General features: G+C 41.2%; 1 protein-coding gene across 3 annotated transcripts in view; it reads right to left on the bottom strand.

Moving 5' to 3' along the window:
• chl1b (cell adhesion molecule L1-like b) overlaps window positions 1–20,979 on the bottom strand; it is a 46,944-nt gene extending 25,965 nt beyond the window's left edge. For all 3 annotated transcript variants that reach the window (XM_047025539.1, XM_047025537.1, XM_047025538.1), the window contains exon 1: window positions 20,705–20,979. The gene's annotated coding sequence lies outside the window, so the exon portion shown is untranslated. The remainder of the gene's footprint in view (window positions 1–20,704) is intronic.
• Between the last annotated feature and the right edge of the window lie 2,245 nt (window positions 20,980–23,224).

Here is a 23,224-nt window from a genome sequence, read left to right on the forward strand (position 1 = left end):
GCTGTAGATTGTATTTAAGTATTAGAGAAGTCAGGGATGTGCTAGTAGCATTCAGTAAACAGTACATCTGTGAACAGGTTTTGTCCTATGACCTATTAGAACTTGATAATCCATTGCCAATGTTTTTGTTTATTTGACCTGAAGAGCCAGTCTCATGTTAATCAAAACTGGGGTTTTGAGAGCGACCGATTTTGAGAGCAGGTTACTGACACAAATTGGCGACTCCAAGACTGCCCAGATGGGGCAAGTGGAGCCTGTGTGACCTGTCAGGGGGAAGCAGAGAGTGCTGAGACTGTCGATAAAAGCCTTCCACAGACCAACAAAAAGCTCAGCCTCTCTCCCACGACACAGGGGGGAGGGGAGAGTGCACCCCAGTCTGGATGATGTATGGTGTGGACTCAGGTCTGTGTCTTGGGCTTTAACGAGGAGAAAGGCAGAAAATGAAAAGGGGGAGGGTATAAGGGTCATGCTTGAATTATGCTGATGCAGGTCGTAAAACCGCTGCAAAACCAACCAAAGGAATGGAGTCTTTAACGTTGTGGCATTTGTGTTCAGGCCTATGCAAGGTTATTAGCACTTATGCCTTGCAAATGCTGACAGCTGGGAAACAGTGGGAATGAGATGGTTTTCTTTTTAAACACACATATTTCAAATTCCACCAACTGGGATCAATGTCCATTTAATAAATCACACTATCCAATATATGGGGGCTATAATATTATCATTAACATGTGATCATAATTAATTAATTCATATGCATGACATTCTGAGGCAACATTAATTTCATCCTCTGTGACATTCAATAACCATATTAGCAGGACATTACAAGAGACATCCACAATAGATGTGACCACTAAAAAGTCCCCCATTTCTGAAAGGCTGTAATAGTGGAGATGTGCTGCTAGGGACTGTCTGACATTTGCCTTTAGATAATGAAAGCAGATTGCCAAAGTCAGACACTGAGAACCCTTACATGCTCTGTGGAGCCAGCGCCAGACCCTCAAAGCCCATGAGCACTCTCTTTGAGCAGCAGCAGGATGAAGCTGCCATTATGGCCACACAAACAGAGGGAAGCCTTATGAACTTTACACAAATGCTTACTGCTTGGAGCTGGGCGGCTCTGAAGGCCAGAATGACGGGTAGGTACCGGGGGCAAGCTGCCAGTTCCGAAAAGCTTAGTGTTCACGCACTCAAGCCCAACAAACCTGACATTGTCCTGGGCACTGCCCCGGGAACTGCCTCTTCCCCTCGCTCTCCACCTCTTCAGCTCACTCACACAACCATGCCCCCCTCCCGCCCCAATGAATTAGACATGACTTACAGAGGGGTGCAAAAGCAAACATTTATTTACACTTGGAGTCATTTGTAAAAGTGCCATGGAGCCAACTGGGAGAATGTCATGGTAAATGAATAGCATCTAAAGCTGAGTCAATCAACTCAAACTTTGATTTACTGTCTGTCACATTTTATTTTGTTGGGTCATAATTCCAAAGCCTGACAATGTTAGATCTGTGCTTGAATCACTATGATATTGCTTGAGGTTTCTTGTTTCACACACCTGACCAAGGTGACATTCGACACAAAACTGATATCGGTTACAGAAAATGTTTACACTTTCATTTACAACACACTGTGAAAAGATTCTCTTTATCTGTTCCAAACAGCAATTTCCAAGAGCTATCTGACCAGTATGGGATCAAGGTCTCATAACCTTATCAAGTCAGTGGTATTCATTTACTGTAAACCGATTCACTACCAGGTTCCCTCAGGCAGCATGGAACAGAAAATAAACAGCATTAGAGCTACACATCCCAATCGCCGAGCGGTGTCCTAAAGGCAGAGGACAGAAAGAAGAGCTGGTATATTCACCAGCAGAGAACCACCCCACTTTGACCTCAGTGCTGAGCTCTGAGCATCTCCTCATGTCCTGTCAGAGAGATGTATGCTCAGGCATTAGCTCGAACTTCAAAGCTTGGACGGAAGGTAAGGTAGGCTGGGTCAATGGAGGACAACCTGAGTGGGGGAAGAGTGGTGGCTGCTGAGGCAGCACTAAGGCTAATTCAGACTAGATCACACAGTTGGCAGACATGCAGACTGTACACAGTGTGAGGCTTTTAATTGAACTTCAGGCAGGCGGCCCATTTCCTACCCAAACTGAACTGCAAGTCATTTAGTCCAAAACGTCCGATAAGCGCAAAACCTGAAATTTGCATAAAGAGCAGTAATAAATGTACTAATATCAAATGCATTTTTGTGAATGTAACACATAAAAAGGAAGGCCACTACATCTCCACAGAATGTGCAGTACTCAATCCATATTGTGTGTTGCCATGGTGACAAGGGCCTGGTGTATCACCACATTGAACACTTCAGTGTTGGTGGAATACTTTCAGAGGTTATGCATTGCGGACTCTTGACAGTGGTGCTGTACTTGACCCCGCTCTTCTGAACAAGAATCTCTCAGGTGTTTTTGGTCATGGTTAGAGTATTCCATCACAATCAACATGCACCTCTGTTTGAACTTACCCTGATCCAGAGCCCTTAATTGCAGGATTTCTGCTGGGTACTGTACAGTAGGCGAACTCTACCAGCAAATAAAAAGCAGATGAAATTCCAACAATTTAATTGGCCGTGTTGATATGCAATTCTCCATTATCCCTGACACTTTAATGGTCTCTCTCAATTGTTTCCAGATCCAGGTTTATAGGTGACATTTTCAGCACAACCCTCTAAAAAGAATGTCTGATACATAAAACTAGCACCAGATAAATCAAGCACCATCCAAGGGAGGTCGGCCACTCAACAGGGTACATATTGTGCATAACAACTATGCCCAGGCTCTAAATTACATTTTCTACAATTTGTTTCATACAAAAATAATGGTGCAGCAGAAAGCCATCAATTGTAAGCATATTAAATGGTTCCAGGTGGATCCTAAGGTAGGGAAATTCAGTGGTAGGGGAGTGGTACTTTGTAACGTCTGCGGCTCTGAGAGGGGGCCATGTCCTGTGGCAGAGAGAACTCTCTCTCAAAAACCAGACATCCAAAGCTCCCAGATGGTGTGCCCAGTCATCATGCCAGTGATTAAGGGATCATGCCTCCTGATTAGCACACCTACTGAACACCTTGTGCTAACTACATCTGTTCCACATGGGCCTACATCAGAACTGCAGGATGAGTAATTCTGTAGTCTGGTCAATGATTACGTAAGCAGGATATCCAGACAGAGTGTAGACTTCAATACAAATACAACCAAATATTTTCAAATAAGTAAAAGGATCATTCTATGTCACCTTATTTTAAGCAGGTATGGCTGTCTGAAACCTTGACAATGAGGAGTTGTCTCTCTGTCATTTCTTATCTCCACTCACAGTAGTCTTGTCGACAAGTTCCGATGAAGTGTCCACTTAGAAACCCATTTTAATCATTTTACCCCTGGAATCAATAAGACATTCCCCCCACAAGGTCACTTTACACAAAGGAGCGGGTTTCAAGTCCTGTGATGTGTGGGGGGCATACACAGTTGACATAGAATTCTGGGGCAAACAGATGTCCAAAGACCGATTCATTAAAATAACTGTGCTGTCTTTCATTCAAATGTGTTGGCATAGCAACTGAGCTCAACCTGAAGAGCATACCCACCCAGAACAAACAGCATTCCAAATGGTTGGAGGGCTACTCACATAATCACACACACACACACACACACAATGAGCGATTCAATTGTAATTTAATGGTAAGATCCTGCTGGCAGGGAGTAGAGCAGATCATCATCTCCACCATCTCCTAGCAGCCAACAGCCAGCAGTCAGCCAGCAGTCAGCCAGCAGCGGGCCACCTGTCAGATAGAAGAGGTCTATCATAAACCACTCCAGGCACTATCCATTCAGCCAGCAGCTACCATTGTTCTCACATCGGATTTAGCCAACAAGCTAAATTAATTATTCCCAGAAAACAGACTTTCTCTTCTGGTCCTATTAAGGGAAAGACAGCAGCTAATTCAGTAAAAAACACTTATGATAAGTAGTAAGGATCTGAGGCCTTGTATGGTGCGTGCTGTCTGCCGTCAGTCTGCGATCACAGAGGCAAGGCCGTCTGCAGAGCTGCACCCCTAATCCTGCAGTGGAATATGTCTCAGGGATCTGTCTCACATGGACGCACACCTCAAAGAGAGAAGGCAGACCAGTATTTGGAGGGAATTAAAGATCTGTGTGTGTGGGATCGAGGATGTGTCTGTGTCTTCACACTGGCATGCAGGTCAATAGGTCTGCTGCACAACCACCCCCCTAGCAGCAACCGTAAACGCTTCCATTGGGATAAAGCAATGCAAAGGCAACTTCAGGGTCTGTTGCTTTTGTTTACTGGATCAAGGGATTCAATTTGATGTCATTTTGTAAAAGATAATATCTATATATATTTGGCCAATTCAGTGAGATTGAGAACCTGTGAACAATTGATATTTTCTTCATATTAAATGGAGTAGTAGTGTGCATTTGTGAGAACATACAGCAACTATGTGTAGAACAAAAACGGTATAGTCGCCTATACACATGGGTCCCCAGCCGTGGTGAGAAAGGCGTGGTGGTTTGGTTCTCATTGTGCAGCCTTACCTTTTCCCATGGCCAATTAGCTCACGTCAGGCAGAGGAGCCCGAAGGCAGAGTTCTATTAGGTGGAGCAGGAAACTGCATTAGCATTCTAATGTCCCTTCTGGCCTCACCAAGAGGGCTTATAGTTGCAATATATTTTTATCATGAATATTCTTGGGGAAAGAATGCTGGATTTGAGACATTCAAAACAGACAATCATTCAACTCAACAACAAGTTTCCTTTGGGTTTTGTTGAGAAAATAACACATCAGCAGGCGCAGTTTGAAAGTTTCCCATTACCTTCTAAAATGACCTGCAATACCCATGGATGCAGTAACAACAGTGAACATGGTATCAAAGAGATTTATGGAGGAGTATTAAACAGCACCTGCAGGACACATCTGGTGGTCAGAACCCCTATGGTCTATTAAACGTGTGTCTATTTCCTTAGTGGCCATTGTATGTCCAATATCAAATAACCACCTACAGAAAAAGCTCAGCTACAGTGTTTGTGGTGAAACTGTCCGAAACATAAATGGAACAAGGCTGATTATACACAACCGTAATCACACTAGCCTATATAACATTAGAAATTAATTGTCAGAATTCTTTGAACAACAAAAAGGTTTCTTAAACCAGACAGACATCTGATGTCGTGAGACATGTTGAATATCTCTCAAAATCTAATTATTAAAAAGATCTCTAATGTCTCAGTCTCTGAGAGTCTGTTACACTTGAAAGCGCCCTCACATCAATGAAACAAACGTCTACTTCACTGAAACACTGCGCACACTCGGAAAGTTATCTTTTGGAAACTTGAAAGGCACACGGAGCATTAAAGAACCCAGTGAATAGGGCTTTTAGAGAGCTGCCTTTGTCAAGCTCACATCAAACACCCCGCCTAGAGAGAGAATAGTGTTGCTTTTTGTTGTCTGTGTGTGGGTGAAACTTTTTGCTGTTTGCTGCTCTAAAAGTCACATAGTAGAATTTACCACTTCACTTCTTCCATTCACAGAGGTCTGTATTTGATTTGAAAATGATTCAAATTATGTTTTTGAAGTTTATGTCATAAACTTTGATGGCAATTTTCCACTTGTAAGGGAGACAATGTGCCACTCACAACATAATACTGTAGTATCTTGTAGTCAATTGCAGTTGAAACAAAAGCAAAATGCATAATTTATCAATTGCTAAATAAACAAACCGTTCAGTTGTACTGGGACTACAGCATTCATATCTGAACAATCCATGGATTTTCTACCATTTAAAAAAACATTTTTTTCCAACTATTGATTCGGGAATCAGAAATAACTTCTGACATACTGTAACATTTGGAAGGCACGTGTAGGAGGCAGCTGTACGGTATACTAAGCAGTTGTGTGTAATGTCTTCCACGCTCTTGAGTCTCAATGACAGGGTGGCAGAAAGGTAAGTGTTTGGTAAAGGTCTGCCCTTCATATGAGCAACAAGCAAGTAATTTGAGGTCTCAAGAGAGATTAAGTGGTTGGGCTGCAGGAAACCTCTGGTGTAGATTCTTGAGGGGCCATCTAAATGTTACCCGACAGACATTGCAAAAGCATTTAACTCTTTTACCCTGGTGTAGAATATAAGATAAGTGGTGTATAATTGAATTATCTCAATCATAAAATCGAAACTACCATGGGTCATCATGAGTTGGGGAGAGAAAGGGGCTGCATAGAGCCAGTAGGGGTCTCATTAGTGGTGATATGCCATCTGTAGAGTGAGCTCAGCATTGATGGTATATAGGCAAAGTACTCATGCTTCTTAAAGAAAGTACTGTAGTTAGTTTAATGAAATTGAGGCAGTGTATGAGATTTGTTGAGAAATGGATCTTTGGGAATGGTTCAGGGGCTTATTTAGAGGAAGATTGTACCGACCAAGATAATGCCCCTCCCTGGGTTGATACCAATTCCTCTGTGTTAACTGTAAGCAGCTGGGTTATCATGGTACAGGACAGTGCAGGACAGTTGGATATTGGAGAGAAAGCATGGTCTCCACAACGGGTCATTGTTCTAGAAACATCACAACAACAAAAAATCCTTTGATGTGTATGCTAAGACTAACGGACTAAAAAGATGAATGGAGTTTTCCATCATATGGTCTTATAAAGGAAGATCATACAAAACCAGACTGAATAAAGTATGTTCTTTGTCACTATGTACGACTAAAAATCTAGACAATCTTTGTTGTTGTGACAATATCAATGGCACGGAATTGTGGTTGCATGTGCAAATATTAAATTGGACTCCGCCTTTAACCTCAAGTTGCCTGAAGTATACTTTAAAGAACAGTCTTTACATTGTGTCAGAGGTAGTAGGCTCTGACACCATTGGTACTACAGTTCTCAATTGATGCAAACTAACAAAATGGCACACCAAAAAGGAGCAAGCAAGAAATATTTTCACCCCCCAGTTTAGTTAACACTTGTTCTTGCGACTCATAAAAGATATTAACGCAAAAAATAGGTTAGGTCCCTCGACTATTCTCATGAAAATTCATGAATGCTAATATGGAGAGCTTGGAACTCTTAGATTCAATGAATGAAAATACCTAATTCAACCTTTGACACATGCTTTATGTAACTTATCATTCAGAAATACCCTGATGGATTGTCATTCTGAAATTGAGCTATGTTGTTTAAGATAAAAGGATACAGGATTGCTGAGGACAGACATTTTTGAAAAGTGCCAGGAGACAAGCCGAGCTTGCCTCCCAAATGGCACTGATGACAAGTTTCACTCTGTAGAATACATTCCATGTAGAGTGATGTTTAACGTGCACCTGATCAATACACACATCAATATTGTCATCAGGGATTCAGCTCTTCCTTGAACACTTCAATACTTTGCCTAAGCCGTTTAAAAGTATTCCAATGCAAGATTATGTTAAAATAAAGATGAACTAATAAAGTGTTACATTTAATATACTGGAGGTCATATTAAACATGCTTCTTGGTGTTACATGTAACCTACAGTAATTCAACTGAGAAAGTATAGTATAACAGAAGGATGTGAGCCTTTAGAAGTAAAGTAACAGTGCGATGGGCTTTTTCTTGGAGATTGGTACATAGGTGGTGAGGCACTCAGGCAGCTGCTGCCTTCCGGAACCCATGCAGATTAGGAAATAATTACTTTCTCTTTCTCTGTCCCCTGCTTCTCCTTCACTTAGTTTACACAGTGCCTCTCCTCTAGACAACCTGGTGCTCCTGCCTTTAAAACAGAGGGGACACTGGAATAAAATGTCATCCCCTGGAATTGCCTTGGGTCACAACAACAGCACCTGTTTTATTGGCCCCACAATGCCTTTGTTCTGCCTCCAACCACAAGGAAGTTCCCCAGGCACATGGAAATGGGTGAGTTGTTATAGCAACGTGTCCCCACAACATCAATAACTTCTCGATGAGATTTGAAATGTCATGGACCAAGCAATTCTCATCATTCTACAGAAGTGAGGCTTAGGTGAATATTGGACTGAGTGAAGGCTCAATGTTGTCTGTACTTGATGCTTCCGTGCAAATGTATGAATGAAACAGACATTTTAACAGGAAACCAGTGTCATTATAGTCTCATTTCTCATGTTCTAGAATATGTTTGTGTGGGGGTTTCACGAGGCAAAGAGCCTTGCAGCAGCCCACCATTAGGACAGACTGTGCCATGTCGTGACATGGGAACCCCAATAAACGTGTTAAGAGCCAGAGGCATTAGCATTTTGGAAGCAGCTGAATAGAGGCGTTTGTTCCTCTTCCTGTGCCTCCCTGAAAGACTCTATTAAAGGGAGGTTTAGGGATTGCTCTGTTTTGGACATATTCGAGTTGGGATTGCAAGGGAGAAAGTTGGACAGTAAATGTACGTTTTCCTTGGAGATCTTTTTTTTTTTTATCAGTAATTTACGCACTCCTCTCATTGGTTAGAGAAGTTCTCTTGGAGTTTAACTGAAGTTCCATGGAAATGAGAAGTATTCTCTTTACATTATGACCAGAAATACAAGTGCTAAAACATTTTTTTCACAGCTATTCACTCCTAAAGTATATACACCTATTGCTTTATAAATTCCAGTCTCATCTTGAAGATTAATTCCACAAAACATTGAATCAGTCAATACATGAGTATACTATGATTCATTCATGTTCCATTGTAGCACTCGTACAGAGAGAGAACAAAAACAAAACATGATCAAGAAAGATTTAATCTTTAAAGGTTGTGTGGGACACAGTACTGTATTTAGACTTCAACAAGGCTTGCTTCTTTAATTTTCAAAGAATGTAAAATGCTGTTGAGCCAAATACATTCACAGATTCAACTGTAATGTTTTTTAAGAGAATAGTAATTGACAGCATCACTCTTAGCTCCACTAACGCAGCTTCTATTGATATTCGGTTCCAGTTCAGGCTGAGGACACAGCAGGAGCCCTGGTCAGATCAGGGCCAGCCTGTATCTGTCTGTCCTCCTTCCTTTCATCCCAGCACGGCCACACTTTCATGGGTAAAATACGGTACCTTTTGTATTATTACATCATGCATAATGCATGCAAATGCTGCAGAGGATTCTGATTGGTGATAATAGCAGGCATGCTGTACTGTGGTGTATCAAGCTCGAAGTGGGTGATTCTCATTGAGCATCAGTAGAGGTGCCCAACAGTGTCAGTGGAAACAGGACCAGCCATCCAGAATGAGGTTATTGAAAAACAGAATTGATCAAAACCAAACTGAACTAGATTTCCCTGAGAGCCTGTAAAAGCAGCTTGATCCATTTACTTTTGGACCTGTTCCATGCGCATGTTGGCAGAGGTTGCTCTGGCATGGCTCAGTCAAGCTATAAGAAGATTAAACAACGATACAGATGGCCTTTAAATGTATGAGATGAAAGTCGGACATTGATAAAAGTCTGAGCATTTGGCAGAGGTATGCCATCTCAGTATGATATTTTCAGAATACAAAACTACCCAAACCCTCGTTTGATCCTACCTTCTCAATAACATTATAATATTCTTACAAAAATATTCTTGACTTGAAATTGAATTGCACGTACATTTATGTGAACAAAGAGATACCACAGGCCAAAGTAGAGAGGAGTATACAACTGGACAAGCAAGAACAAAGCAGGAACAAATTAAGCTAGCCTCCTGGTAGCCTGCACACCCAAGGGTAAAGACAACCTCTACAACATAGCTCATCTTTTAATAAGATTAGACATAATCACTGGTAAGGAATCAAAGAAGTGTCATTAAAAAGCCAATGGGCCCGCAGCAGAGATCAGACCCCCTGCTCTGCATGACCAGGCTGTGCATTGATCTTGTAGAATATGACTATTGATCTGCATCAGGTAGGACAGCAAACAGCCACCGGCTAATCATTATTAATGATACCTCATGTGACAGATAGGAATTGGCTTCAAGACAGACAGAGATGATTCATACACTGTCAGATGGGAGTTCCAAATTAACTTGCAGAAAATCCTAGTGGAAACCCTTCCCACATGTTTCTAACACAGTTGCCTCTGGTAGAACTACCTCCGTCTCCTTTGAGCTATTCAAAATAAATGAGAGCAACATCAAGGCACTAGAAACTGTGTTCCTTTCATGCTCTTACAATGGTAAACAAGCCCTTTCAATACCAAGAACAACCGGTTGGACAATGTTAACCCACATTGACCAAGTACCTTGATGGTATAGAGTGAATTGACCTCAAGCTCTCCGGGGCGGACAGTGTTAAATTACTCTGAGAGGTTATTGATTGGTGAAGTGTACATTTGGAGGAGAGAATAAGCGTGCTTTAAAAGGGAAATACAATGACTGCAGGCTCTTCAGCAAACAGAATTTGGACGACTAAAAATCTATTGCACTACCGCAGAGTTGACAGTGTCCACTTACTCTACAGGTTATGACTGCCTATAAAGTAGCTAGTAATTGGAAAAAAGACTATGGACATTTACCACCTTATGACTGAATTGATGAATGGTCCAAGTCATGACCACATATTGACTTCAAACATTGCATTCAACAGTATCATGATTAATGATTGTGATGTACCCGCATTCAAGTGAACTATGAAGACTTTCGGTACAGTAACATTCCTTTTATTCTACTCTGAAATATCAGCAATATTAAAAGATGCTAGTGGGTATCTGAAACCTTGTACTGTAATTAGGAGTCTAGGGAAAGTGCCTCCATTAGCTTAGCAGATCCCCATCCCCCAGGCCAAACACTGCCTCCACTGTGTGCCCCCCACCCCCCACCCCTTCTCAATATTGAAACCAGTAAACAACGCCATTTTCTTTCCAGACCTTAAATGAAGATAAATGATGACAAAAGGCCCAATTAGTTTCCTTTGAAGATTTGGGTTGGTTGAAATGGTTATCTCTGATGCACTTACACTGAACACATGCTCTAAAAAGGGCAGAGAAGGGTGGTGGATTCATCTAGCCGCCATAGACTCACATGTTCACACTGGTCTCAGAAGAAGCCAGCGAATATGCCGAGGTGGCAGAACAGGGACGACCATTAGCATCCACGGCCGCCCACTTCTAATGATGATGGCTGAGGACTTGCTGCGCTGGGCAATCTAGGCACAGGGGCTCCAGGGTTCTGCAAGCTTCAGCGGTCTCCAGGCTGACAGGGGGTTCCCACCCCCCCTGGGCTCTCTGCTGCTGATGAGCCTGTCTCTCCTCATTCCCTGGCCCAACAGGAAGGACACACTCGGTCCACAATATCATCACTCTGGTGCAGCCAAGCACTGAAGCTGAGCGGTGACCAAGTTATTTTTTTTTTTTGCTTTAGTGTGGATTTTGTTTTAATATCATGCAGCAATATTTTGTCTGAAAACAGCTTGCTGTTCATAATATATATATGTATATATACATACAGTAGGTATAAACATAGATAATACTATGACAATAGGAATCTTATTGATGTGAAATGTTCATATACATATACAATGTAAGCAAAAGGAAATAATTCAGCATTTATCAAACAGACACATTTGCATATATGGCCAAATTGAAAATGGTCAGATATATACAAAATAGACCAATCTACAGGCCGCCAATTGATGTCTGCAATCTGAATACCACAAATGGAAGAAATCAAAGCTACAAACTGGAATAGCCAACCTCTGTCTTAACCCTCACTCAAATCTAGTGAAAGTGACAGAGAGGCATGGCATCTTTCAGATCTGTCTTACTCCCTCAGCAGGAAGTGGTACCCATAAGGCGCTCTGTGGAGGAAAACCATTTTGATATTATTTGCTGCTCTTGTGGGGGAAAACAAATCCCCCTTGGTGCCTGTCTGAACACTGATGGATCTTCCTGGCTGACCAAAATAATGGAATCCCCCTCCCCCACTAGTGCGTGATGCTAGTGCTTGGCTTGCTGGGTACCATTCGCACTTCACAGCCCAGGGACAGGTAGACGTGATTCCACTGACAATTCTGTGACACTATTATCATTGTCTGAGGAATTTGTTGGATTTATCTTCTGAGTACTGCTTATAGGAGGTTGCCCAGTTTTTAGCTCAGTCTGCCAGAAAAGTCTAATTTTGTAATTGAATACTTCTGTCCTGACAGTGGTTAAAAATTCAACTCCGGAAGTGATTGTCTAATAAGGTCATGTGGGGCTTGTGAGGTTGGAATGAAAGGTTGTTTACTTCATGTTTTGAATGGTGGAGACCATTGCCAAGGAGGGGTAAATTTGGTCAAAAAGGGGGTTGGACCCTTAGGGTGATGTATGGAGGGAAACAGTGTAGTCACTGTTTAGAAGCACAATCGGAATGAAAGCTTTCTGCCGGCCAGCAAACCATGTCCATGTTCACTCTAAGGAATGTAGACTATTCCCTAATGAATGGGGAAGAGTTTGCTCGAGTTCCCCTCCTACACTGGCATGAAGAGGTAGGATAATGTGGAGGGTTAATGGGTGTGCTGGCACACTTAAATCCTGGACCCAAGACCCCACTCACGCCACAGGTGGTAGAGGGTAACGGGGTAGAGAGTGGTGATTGTTTTTTCTGTCTCAGAGGCATACATAAGGAAGATACTGAAGGAGGCCCTGTGGGTCCGTAATGACATTAGATACGGAGCAGCAGGAGGGGACCTGCCAGCGACCCCACACTCTCTCTGGCTGGGCCACGGCCTGGTGACCTGGACAGGAAACAAGGGCACGGTGAACACACGCCTCCTGCTGCTGCAGGGAAGCAGGGGAGTTGTTACAGACACACTCTAAACACTTAAACATCAGGTGAGGTAAACCAGGGTTGCAGATTTGCAGTCATAAAAAGTGTGTTCAGCAGGAAGAAGCAGTAGCCCCTGGGGACGTCTAAAAGAAGCACTTGTGGACAGATTTGTGAAGGGCCTCATTCCAGGGCCAGAGGCACCTTGCACACTGTTTTATCTCATATCCCTAGAGTCACCAGTTGCCAATGGAACGTGTAGCTCAGCTGTAGCCTATAGCAGGTGGATTTTCTAAGGTATAAAATACTTTCCAAGCAAGACAGACTGAAGACTCAGATAATTAGTTTGAGCCGACAAGAAGTAAAATGCAGAAGTAAAGTGCATGTGGGGGTTGTCAGTCCCAAGGTCCAGAATGTCAATGGTGTTTTTGAGGTTACATATTCTGTCAAGCCTGTCATGTGATGAACATCATGTCCCCCCCATCCCCCGCTTCCCAATTATATTGACATCAACAGACAGGAGTCCTCTAACAGAGAAAGAAAGCACCTGCATTGTTTCCTTTGTCCAAAATGCTCAGACAATTCCAAAGAGGTGCAATTATTGTTGTCATGTGACAAGTGATGGCAAGTAGGGAGTCAGGTGGCTGAGCAGTGGAGAATAGGGCTAGTAATCAGAAGGTCGCCAGTTCGATTCCCGGCTGAGCCAAATGACGTTGTGTCCTTGGGCAAGGCACTTCACCCTACTTGCCTCGGGGGAATGTCCCTGTACTTACTGTAAGTCGCTCTGGATAAGAGCGTCTGCTAAATGACTAAATGTAAATGTAAGTTAATCCATAAAACATGTTGTCAATGTTTCAACTTTAATGCATGAGGAGAAGACAGGCAAGAAAGGCTATTATGTGTGACTAACTCAAACTGAGTGTTGAGATTATTATTGGGGAGGCACAATGTGTATTACATGAAGTTTGATCTAAAATCACTTGAAAACAAAAGATCTGGTAGACTGACCATGTAGTGTATTCAAAGTAGTGTATCAATATACTGGAGACTATTATCCAGTACTATACACAACACACTTTATTTAGCTCTTTCTCAGCAAACGTTTCATTCAAATACATTTGAAACACGCTGTCTGGCATCTGAAACAAGTGAGTGCTGTAAATAATCAAGTCCAGGGAGAAGACTGTCATTTGAGACAGACACCCAATAGCTGCAGTGCTGCAGTATCCCAATTAGCTGTGGTGTTTGAGGTGAGTCATGCAACAGAAGGCATCCCCGGCTGCTTTCACCGGAAAATGACACACTGTCTTGGCTCTGAGAGACACCACAGGCGACTGGCAGGGTCAATGGAAAAACACAGTGCACAGATTGTCCATCCAATCAGGCACAGTCTTCCCACTAAAGACTGGTGGGAGCATGTCCTGGCCTATAAGCCTACATCTCAAAGCTGGATTCTTTATTAGATCACCTTTATTGATCATCTTTTGTTTTTCGAAGCCAATGCCTAAAGTCTTGTAGCCGGCCTACGTTAAAGACCAGAGTGGGTGGGTGATATGACGGGGATATTCTCTCCATTATTGTGATATTTAAAATAGTTCTGTTTTGAGACAATAGTACAAATCTAATTGAAACTTTCAGTTTCATTCATACAAATTCATAGTTTGTTCTTCAGCTTTAGCATTTTTATGTATTTTATAATCTTCATGACATTCCATGTTCTCAACCCTTCCTATTTCAGAGGCACATATTCAGTATTTCTTCTAAACAACAATATAGGTTATATCTGTTTTACATATTAAAATTACAACCCATATCTGAAGTGAATTATGTATCTCTAGGACTACTGTGTCTCTTGTGAGTCAAACAGGTATTAATAGCAATCTACACTGCACTGATTAGCTTCTTCATGCTTTGTTGTGTGTACATTTGTAACTGAAAAAGCAGTAAACGCACAATACCTTAGCTCCAATAAACCCTAACCTCACAAATGATACTCCCTTGTATTTTTTGGGGGGTGAACCTTTTAACTTGTGCAAGGTATCGTACTTTCCAATTACTACAATTCACTAGATATAAACAAAGGGCTTTGGTATTTATGAAAAGGGGGTCAGAATGTGTACATGACTCTTCCTGGTGTTCATTGGGTCAGATGACTAGACATGGGCAGGGAAGGTCCCCCCCAAGCTGATTAATTATTATGTGTATTAACAATCTTGGCAAGGATTTGACTCAACATTTGCTCTGTCTAGGGGCGAGAACATTAAGAAATAGACTATCGCTGAGCTTTTGGCTGTCTGTACAGACCCCCAAGAATGCCAAGGACAGGCACAAAGACTTTCAAACTCCTATCAAACATTCTGACATCTGTTCAAGAGAAAGTTCTAGGGCAGACTATTTCAATTTGTAGGCTGACTAATGGCTTTTGTACTGAAATATTTTACTAATTGTGAGACACTTTTTTTACCAGCTGGTAAATCAGCGATGTTAATTGAGAATCCCTGAAATTACTCATTCATTTTGACATAAAGGGATTAACTCATTTGTTTTGTTCTACAGTTACATTAAACAAATGTTACAACAGCAAAGGATAAACAGCCCTCTGTGATTGTTACACCGTAAAACCTAAATAGGATTATGCTATTGATAGCTCCTCCTCGTGTGCAAGTACTCTTGGCAACCCCACCACTCAGCACGCCGCCTTGTTTCATTATTCTAATCATGGTCGGTCTGTGCGTTGATCCTCCATTTGGGGATAGTGGTGTTTGACTCTAGGCGTGGCAGGGCGGTAAACAGGCTCTTACTATGCTGAGCACTCGGTAGCTGGCACGAACACACCCAAAGCTTCTCCATGGAGCTCCACCAGCTCCTGAATTTCAGATGTGTGCTGAGAGCACCCACCCAGCGGGCCCTGTGGTGGGTAATGAGGTCTCTGAGGAAGCCTCTGGGGGAGGCGACCCTTCCTTCACAGCAGACTCCATCATAGCTGCACATTTTACACTCTGACATCTACAGGCTCTGCTGGGGCTTTATTAGGGGTATATCTCATTCCAAACAATAGGAGCAACATTTTGTCATGGTGAGCTGCCAAATGGCGAACAGAGGGAGAGAGTTTGGTGGTAGCATTGGAACACCAGGTGTTTATGCTAGTTTACACTCTTTTTGAATGTATGTTGTTGACCCCTGTTTAATTCAGCTGTGCCATTATGTTTACTTATACAATGAGAACATATTTCCATACAGACTAGTGGGACACATTTGGATCTCATTACAGTGCTCTTACTGCATTCTAATTGTACGACCATTTATGACATACATACTATACACACATTATATACACGCAGGTTGACGGTTAAAATTCGAACAATTCTTATCATTTCACCAAACTGTATCACAACCCAATTTCTCATATCCTGTCCATTTCCTGTCCAATCTTTCAACCCACGTGTTCTCCTTCATCCTTTCTGCCCTTCAACTCCATGTCCCCAGGGTCTCACTGCAAGCTTGCCCATGCTACCCCAACACAATTCTCTCAACAAGGACACAAAGCCAAAGACATTGGGATGTCCTTTTTCATTCACAACATTTGTCATTTTTATGTCTTTGCTCTTTGTTCAGTGTGCCCAATATATTCATGAGTAATCCTGAACAGAGACAGCAATTGAAATATTTGCAGTCTCGCACTATATTTGTACTGCAATTGAAGACAGCCTTTTCCACTGATTTTCATGCATGAACATAGTGTCTGGCTCTCTCTGCACTAAAACTGTCGAGTCTTGTAGAAGTATTGAGAAAATGATGGTTACATTTGCCTTTCATTAAAGGTTGTTTAACATATGTATTAGATTATCTTGTGGATATTCAAAACACATCCTGTAAACAAAGGCTTTACATGTAAACAGGCATGCAGCAGCTTGAGTGCCTCAGCCTTTTACAGTCCAACAATGTTGTTGTTTTTTGCTAATTCAAAAGACTTCAATAATTTCATACTATCTCGTTATAAACCGGATATGGTTGATTTGATCTGTCTATTTCATAAAGAATATAAGTGTATGAAATAGTACAACTGTGGTACACATATTTATTTAATCAAATTAAACATGATTTATTTTACAGCAAGCATCATATACAAATGACATAAGGCAATGAGTAAGCCACATAGAAGAGTTCCACACATACAAATAAACTTGCCTTGCCACAGGTAGATACAATAGAAAGGTCTCTGCATGGACATTTACAAACTGTCCAATGACACATGACAACTGCAAAGGTGACAAGCTGATGACCTGTAGCCACAAGCAAAAACAATCTGGTTGGGAATACGAGCAGTGCTCTGACAAACAGCAGTTTACTTCTTTGCAATGGTGTATCCTGTAGTAGGAGCAACTGAGAGAAAAACAGAATTACAGCCCAAGCCACTGCCTTAAGCACTTAAGTGTATATGAGACCTTGTCAACTAGCGGGAGAAAGAGAAACAACACAGAGAAGCAAGACAGACAGACAGGGAGAGAGACAGGAAGAGAGAGAGACAGGAAGAGAGAGAGAGAGAGAGAGAGCGAGAACGGGGGAGAGAATGGGGGAGAGAAAATAGCCTCCAAGCTCCATACCATAGGAATGCTCCAGGGTAAAGGAACCACTGAACATGTGTGATAACATTGACCTCATTGCAGGTTTGTCCTTCAGTATTAACTTCAGATTAATTGTCCGTACAGCCATTGATCATGTTCACCCAGTGGCCCTGCTAATACAATAGCGTTGGTGAATTCCCGAAGATCAGGAGCTCATATCATTACATCTTTAGCACCTCCCCCCAAGGCTGAGCAGACAAGATAATTCCCTATGCTATCTCTCCTCTGAGTCTCAGGTATCATAAAAAGGCAGACACACATTGCCAGAGAACCAGCAAGATTTTACTGTAGATAAATTAATATTTCATGAAACCAAACACATTTCCAGAACATACAGTCTAGGTTGCGCCTGCATCCTGTCACCCCCAGTAAACATGAAAGAGGAGGGCTCGGGTAGGGCTGCAACATTCTGAACACTGCCTGCAGCAAGGGGAGCTGAAGTCGTCACTGTAATTGCTTGTACCACTGGAGCCTGAGTTGAAGTTCAATTAGGCCTGGGTACTTGCTAGGCTGCACACCTGCTTGTCTGCAGTATGATGCAGACAGTCTTGAATCGGTACTGTATGGCATGTGCATAAGAAAGAGTTAGTACCCCTGTGTCTATCTAGTTTAACTGATCCCAGTTCACAGCACCCAGTTTGGACCCAGCCCTAAGAGGGTCCTCAGGATTAATATCTGCTATGTATCACCGGTGTTTTATAAAATAGATGAGGGGGATAAGACATCATAAATGGCCAATTAGATCTATGCAGCAATTCATCCCAGCTCTTTTATTCAATACTCATATTTAATCTCCAACAATGATCTGTGTAATCTGTATCATTGATGGTGCTCTCTATCTTGCGTTTCCTCTTTATTTCTCTCTCGCTACCATCTCACCGTAGTTCCCTATATACTGTATTTGTATACTAATTTGTTGTCAAGCTTGTACACACCATACTGTATCATAATGATTTTCGAATGCAGCGTAATTTTGTTTTAATATTGTAGTCTTTTGTTGTAATATTGTAGTCTCCATTCACAACAAAATGCATGCACAGTCATCTAATGTGTTTCTCTGCAGTTTTTAAAACCATTCTGCCTCAGAAGGCATTGCTTGTTCAGAATGGAAATGAGAAATAGATGCTGAAAAGGTTCTGGCGCAGGTGTTCTTAATGTGAGTTTGTATGACTGACTGAATCTGGGTGTTTATGTGGGATAGACAGTGCAGAAGTTGGGCTTGGTTGAACGTCATTTGGGTCTAAAGAGGTACAGCTGATGAACACAGTACTTTTGGCATCACTGAAGTCCGTCTATATCCAGAGCTTGACCATTTTATAGAATCCATACTACTATTTTCTGCCTGGATGTAAATTTAACTTTATATCTGGCATATTATTATGTAAACCATCAAAAGGAGAAATAGGTAAAATGTCCATTAAATCATTTAAGTTGTAGCTGCATGTTTAGTGGTGAGAAGTTCATGCAAAGAGATGCTGGACCCTTGCTTGTTTCCTTTCTGGATCTCATTCAAGTTGTTTGGTGAGAAGTATTCGACCTACTTCTGGGCACAAAGCACCAGTGCCCTGAATACAGAGAGGATTGGGACGACTCACGGTGACAAGTGCCATAAAAGACTAGATTTAACTAAGAATGTGAATGAGATGGCCACAGCCTACCTGGTTTGGTATGATAACTCTGTGTGGTACAGTATTACATAGATCCTAGTAGGTGTTAAAACTATGCCACTGAGTTCAAAATAAACGCTATTGGATGTGCACTAATCTCTGGATAAAAAATGAACTGCATTTCTTATGCCTGGGGACTTTACTTGAGATATGTCCAGAAATAGATGTTTGACCTTCACAAGGTCCCTCTAATTGATGTCCCATGGTGGGTGCTCAGGTACTGTGTACTGGAAGGAAATGTGGGGCAAATTAACCAGAAACCAAAAAGTATCTAAACAAAGGAAACAAAGTGTGAGACCTGTTACATGTTCCTGTGAGACACCACAAACAGATCAAACACCCCAAAGATGTCCTCTGTGGTGAAATACCAAAACAAGAAGGGGAGGGGCCAGGGGTGGGGGGACTAACTCTCTCCAAATGGGAGAAATTCTCAGTTTGCTATATTCACTGCTTAGAATTTGTAATAGTAATCTATTTATTCACACTGAGAGAATACTGAAAGAAAGCAGTGTGGGATTTATTAGATACAGTACGTTGGTATATTTAGAATCACAAAAACCACACAGATAATTACAGAGGTTCGTATCTCCAAATCAATTGCTTTGTGTAAATGCTCTTAGATACCAAAACAGCAATCTGTTCTTTCTAATGTGATTTTAAGCACATGTTTTACAGTGAAAACAGTAATCATACTCTCATCATGCCACTCTCAATGAAGAAAAGTTGCATTATCATCAAGATCAATGCATGAGATATAAATAAAGGTAATTTTGTGTTTAAAAAAATACTAACATTTGTCCAGAGGTTTTCAGAAAATATGTTTTTGAACAGCACCAATTTACCACTACACTACTGTGCCATTAGCAGCCCTTTCTGTCATATTACCCAAATAACTACTTAATGTAAAATACTGTATAAGTAATTTTCCATGATAATTGTGTTTGTGTTAAGCAGTTGCGAAAGTATTAGTTTCTAGCACAAATCAAGCCCAAATAGATATTTTTCTGATTTATGAACATGTGAATCCAGACAGATACAATTGGATTGTAGATAACATTGGCCTGGAGTTGTTAATTATCAATGGAAAAAGCATGACATTAAGTGTCCCACAACATTACAAATGCCAAAAACATAGACAGAAGGCCCATATAACTGAAGGGTTCAAGTTTCTCACATCTACATGAATGCATTCTGTCGTAATGTCTTGTAGTTATCATTAAATAATGTGGGCTGACAAAGTCATCCCTGCATTTCTCAGATAGTGTGAAATCATCAGTCGGTATTGAATGAGCAGCATGAAGTGTTGCTATGCAACATTATACATGTATGCAATTAGTAAAACATTTATCTAAGTGATTAAACCAATTAGATGAACACAATGTTTATTGGCTCCAACAATAACCTACAGACGAATCCGACAGAAACAGCAATGTATTAGCCAAAGAACGTATTATTCAAATTCGGTTTGTTTCAGACATTTACAGGTTTCTCAATGAAGCCACCAATCAAAGCCAAAGAAGACTACTGATGCTAGCCAACTTGGAGCAAGTATCACTAAATCAACATCAATGGACAAACACGGACGAAAATAACGTCAATCGTGTTCAGTAATTGCATGAACCTGAAATGCTATAAAAAGGCACTCACCTAAAGGCTGTTCATCGTTGGAGCAGTTCAACAGAAGTTAAATGTTAGATGCGCGAGAGCTTCTGAATCAAAACGTGCGCAATTGGTCGGACCAAATGACACGACAATATGCCTCCCCTTTGGATGCTATCGTTCCCGCCTGTAAAAAAGTAATGGGGTTTCCTCTACAAAGACGTTTAGAGAAAGGACCCTAACGCAGTCAATAGGTTTTAGAAATCCATGGCAACGAAGAAAAACCCTGCACAACTTCTCAACGTTGTGACCGGGTTAAAACACCCTCAATGACAGGAACATTATTCCGCTCACAGAACGGGCAGGTTCTAGAAGGGGGAGGGGGTGCCTGCAAACTCCGCTAGTTGGACGCTTTGCAATTAGTGATTATATACCATATTTTGCATTAATGATTCAAACATGTTCATCCAAGTCCAGAACAGTGATTTTACAGTCATATTATTAATGCTTAATAATATTAAGTAGGCGTTGTGGACAAACAAAAAACTTTACATTAAATATGGATTTATTTTTAGGTCAACAGCTGGGATTAATTCCCGCAATATAAATCAAACAGTCATAGTTGGCATATCATTACCTTCTTGTCTGGAGCAGACTACAAAACAAAAATAAAAAGGCTATTTCAGCACCTTAGACAGCAACATCATTAAAGCAGACTACGCCTCCGGATCAGCGTGCAGGTTGGGGAAGGTCAACAAGAAATCAAATTAGCCCTCAACCTTAAACCATATAAATGGGCATACATTTCCTAATGAAGACACCTGTCAACTGCAGTTCTACATGTTGAACTCTAAATGGAAAACAGATGCAGAGAAGACTAACTCCTGCTCTGAGTCTCAAATAAAGGGGGAAATATAGAACATAAAATTCCTTATGTCACAAAATATGTTCAACTTCAATCAGATTAGATTTATTCTATGCCTTTGGATTCCCCTTATCTGTATATTTGAGTGACACTTCGAAGGGAACCTCCACGTGTGAAGGAGGAAATGATTCTGTGTAGAGTCAAAACTAATCTGATTTAAGGTATTAATCTGATTTAACTGCGATCACAAGATGCCCTTTACCCAGCAGTTAAAGTAATCTGATCTTTTATGAGACACTCTACCTTACCAAGAGTGCTCCATCAAATGTAATTTGATTTGTTTGTCCAAGATCACCTGTCTGACACAATATCTGAAAGCATATGAAGGACATCCCAACGTTGCTCGGTACATCCTACCAACGGAAGAACACGGTTCCTGTTACTCCAGATCCTGTTCACGCCAACCTAATTTGTGAGAAAAGAAGCTGTTAAGATTTGAGATATAGTAATATAATATTCTGCACCTGCTCTGTAACTTGCCAAACTTCCAGAGCTCAGCAAGGCCTCATTGTTAGACAGAAGTACACATTTCCTATGGATACTGAGCAAAAGGAAAAGAATGAGCTGGTACTGTCAGAGTGGGGTTTGCAAACAGTCGGAACCTCTGTCAAAGGTGTCAAAGTTCACAAGCAGAGCAAGAATGAATCAATGTACACTCCCTATAGCAGTGTTTCCTTCTTGCGTGTGTGTCTCTCTCGCTCTCTCTCTTACTCAGAGGGTATCTCAGTGGGATGGAAAACCCCTCATTGACGTCGAAAGGGCTGTATAATGAGAATAAATGAGCTGGAAGTAAATATGCAGGCTGTTTTCTGCCTGCTGCTCCTATACCAGTCAGCCCAGAGCTTTCATCAAAAATGAAGACAGATTGGGGTGCCAGAAGAATTCCATGGTGTTATTCTTATCCAGATTGTATTTAATTATTGGAAGATTTTACATAAATTTCACAGCTACACTGGATATAGTAAATACTTGTGTTTGCTTTTATGTAACTAATTTAAACAGAGCATGATTTCACTTAAAAGGGTAGACAATTTAATTGAATAAACCACACACCTCATTCAAAGAAAACCCGTCATGCAATGCAAATGTGTGCCCTAACGCAAAACTCTGTTACTACAACATTGCTTTTGCTATGTTGTAATGTCAAATGCTTTGGGTTTGCATGGTAATTACATTGTTGCTACCTGCCATTTATCACTTTGGAAGGAGTGGTAAGCACTCTTATGGAACAGAGGTCCATTGGTCTGGTTCAGTAACCCTTCTCAGAGGGTTTCCCTAATCTTTCACTCAAACACGTTTGATGTTAGAGGGAGAGACATAGAAGCTCTCTGATGAATCAGGCAAAATAAAAAAGGGTGCTATGGGAGTTCTCGCAAAAATGGTAAGTGACAAAACAGTAGCATCACTGTGAAGTAGGGCAATGCTACTTTATCAAATAATAAGGATCCACCAAATTGTGACAGTTGTTCAAATATACAATTCATGAAATTACTAAACAAAAAGGTTTGAATGCATGAAAACAACTGAAAACAACTATCTTTAAAACCAATGATCTGAATGTAATAATTTTCAGTTGGTTTCCTTCCATATAATCAAATCTTTCTTTAACAGAGAACATTAACAGAATGTCACCCAAGTGTGTA

This window comes from Hypomesus transpacificus, chromosome 9 (genome assembly GCF_021917145.1).
Source record: "Hypomesus transpacificus isolate Combined female chromosome 9, fHypTra1, whole genome shotgun sequence".
NCBI classification, from domain to species: Eukaryota; Metazoa; Chordata; class Actinopteri; order Osmeriformes; family Osmeridae; genus Hypomesus; species Hypomesus transpacificus.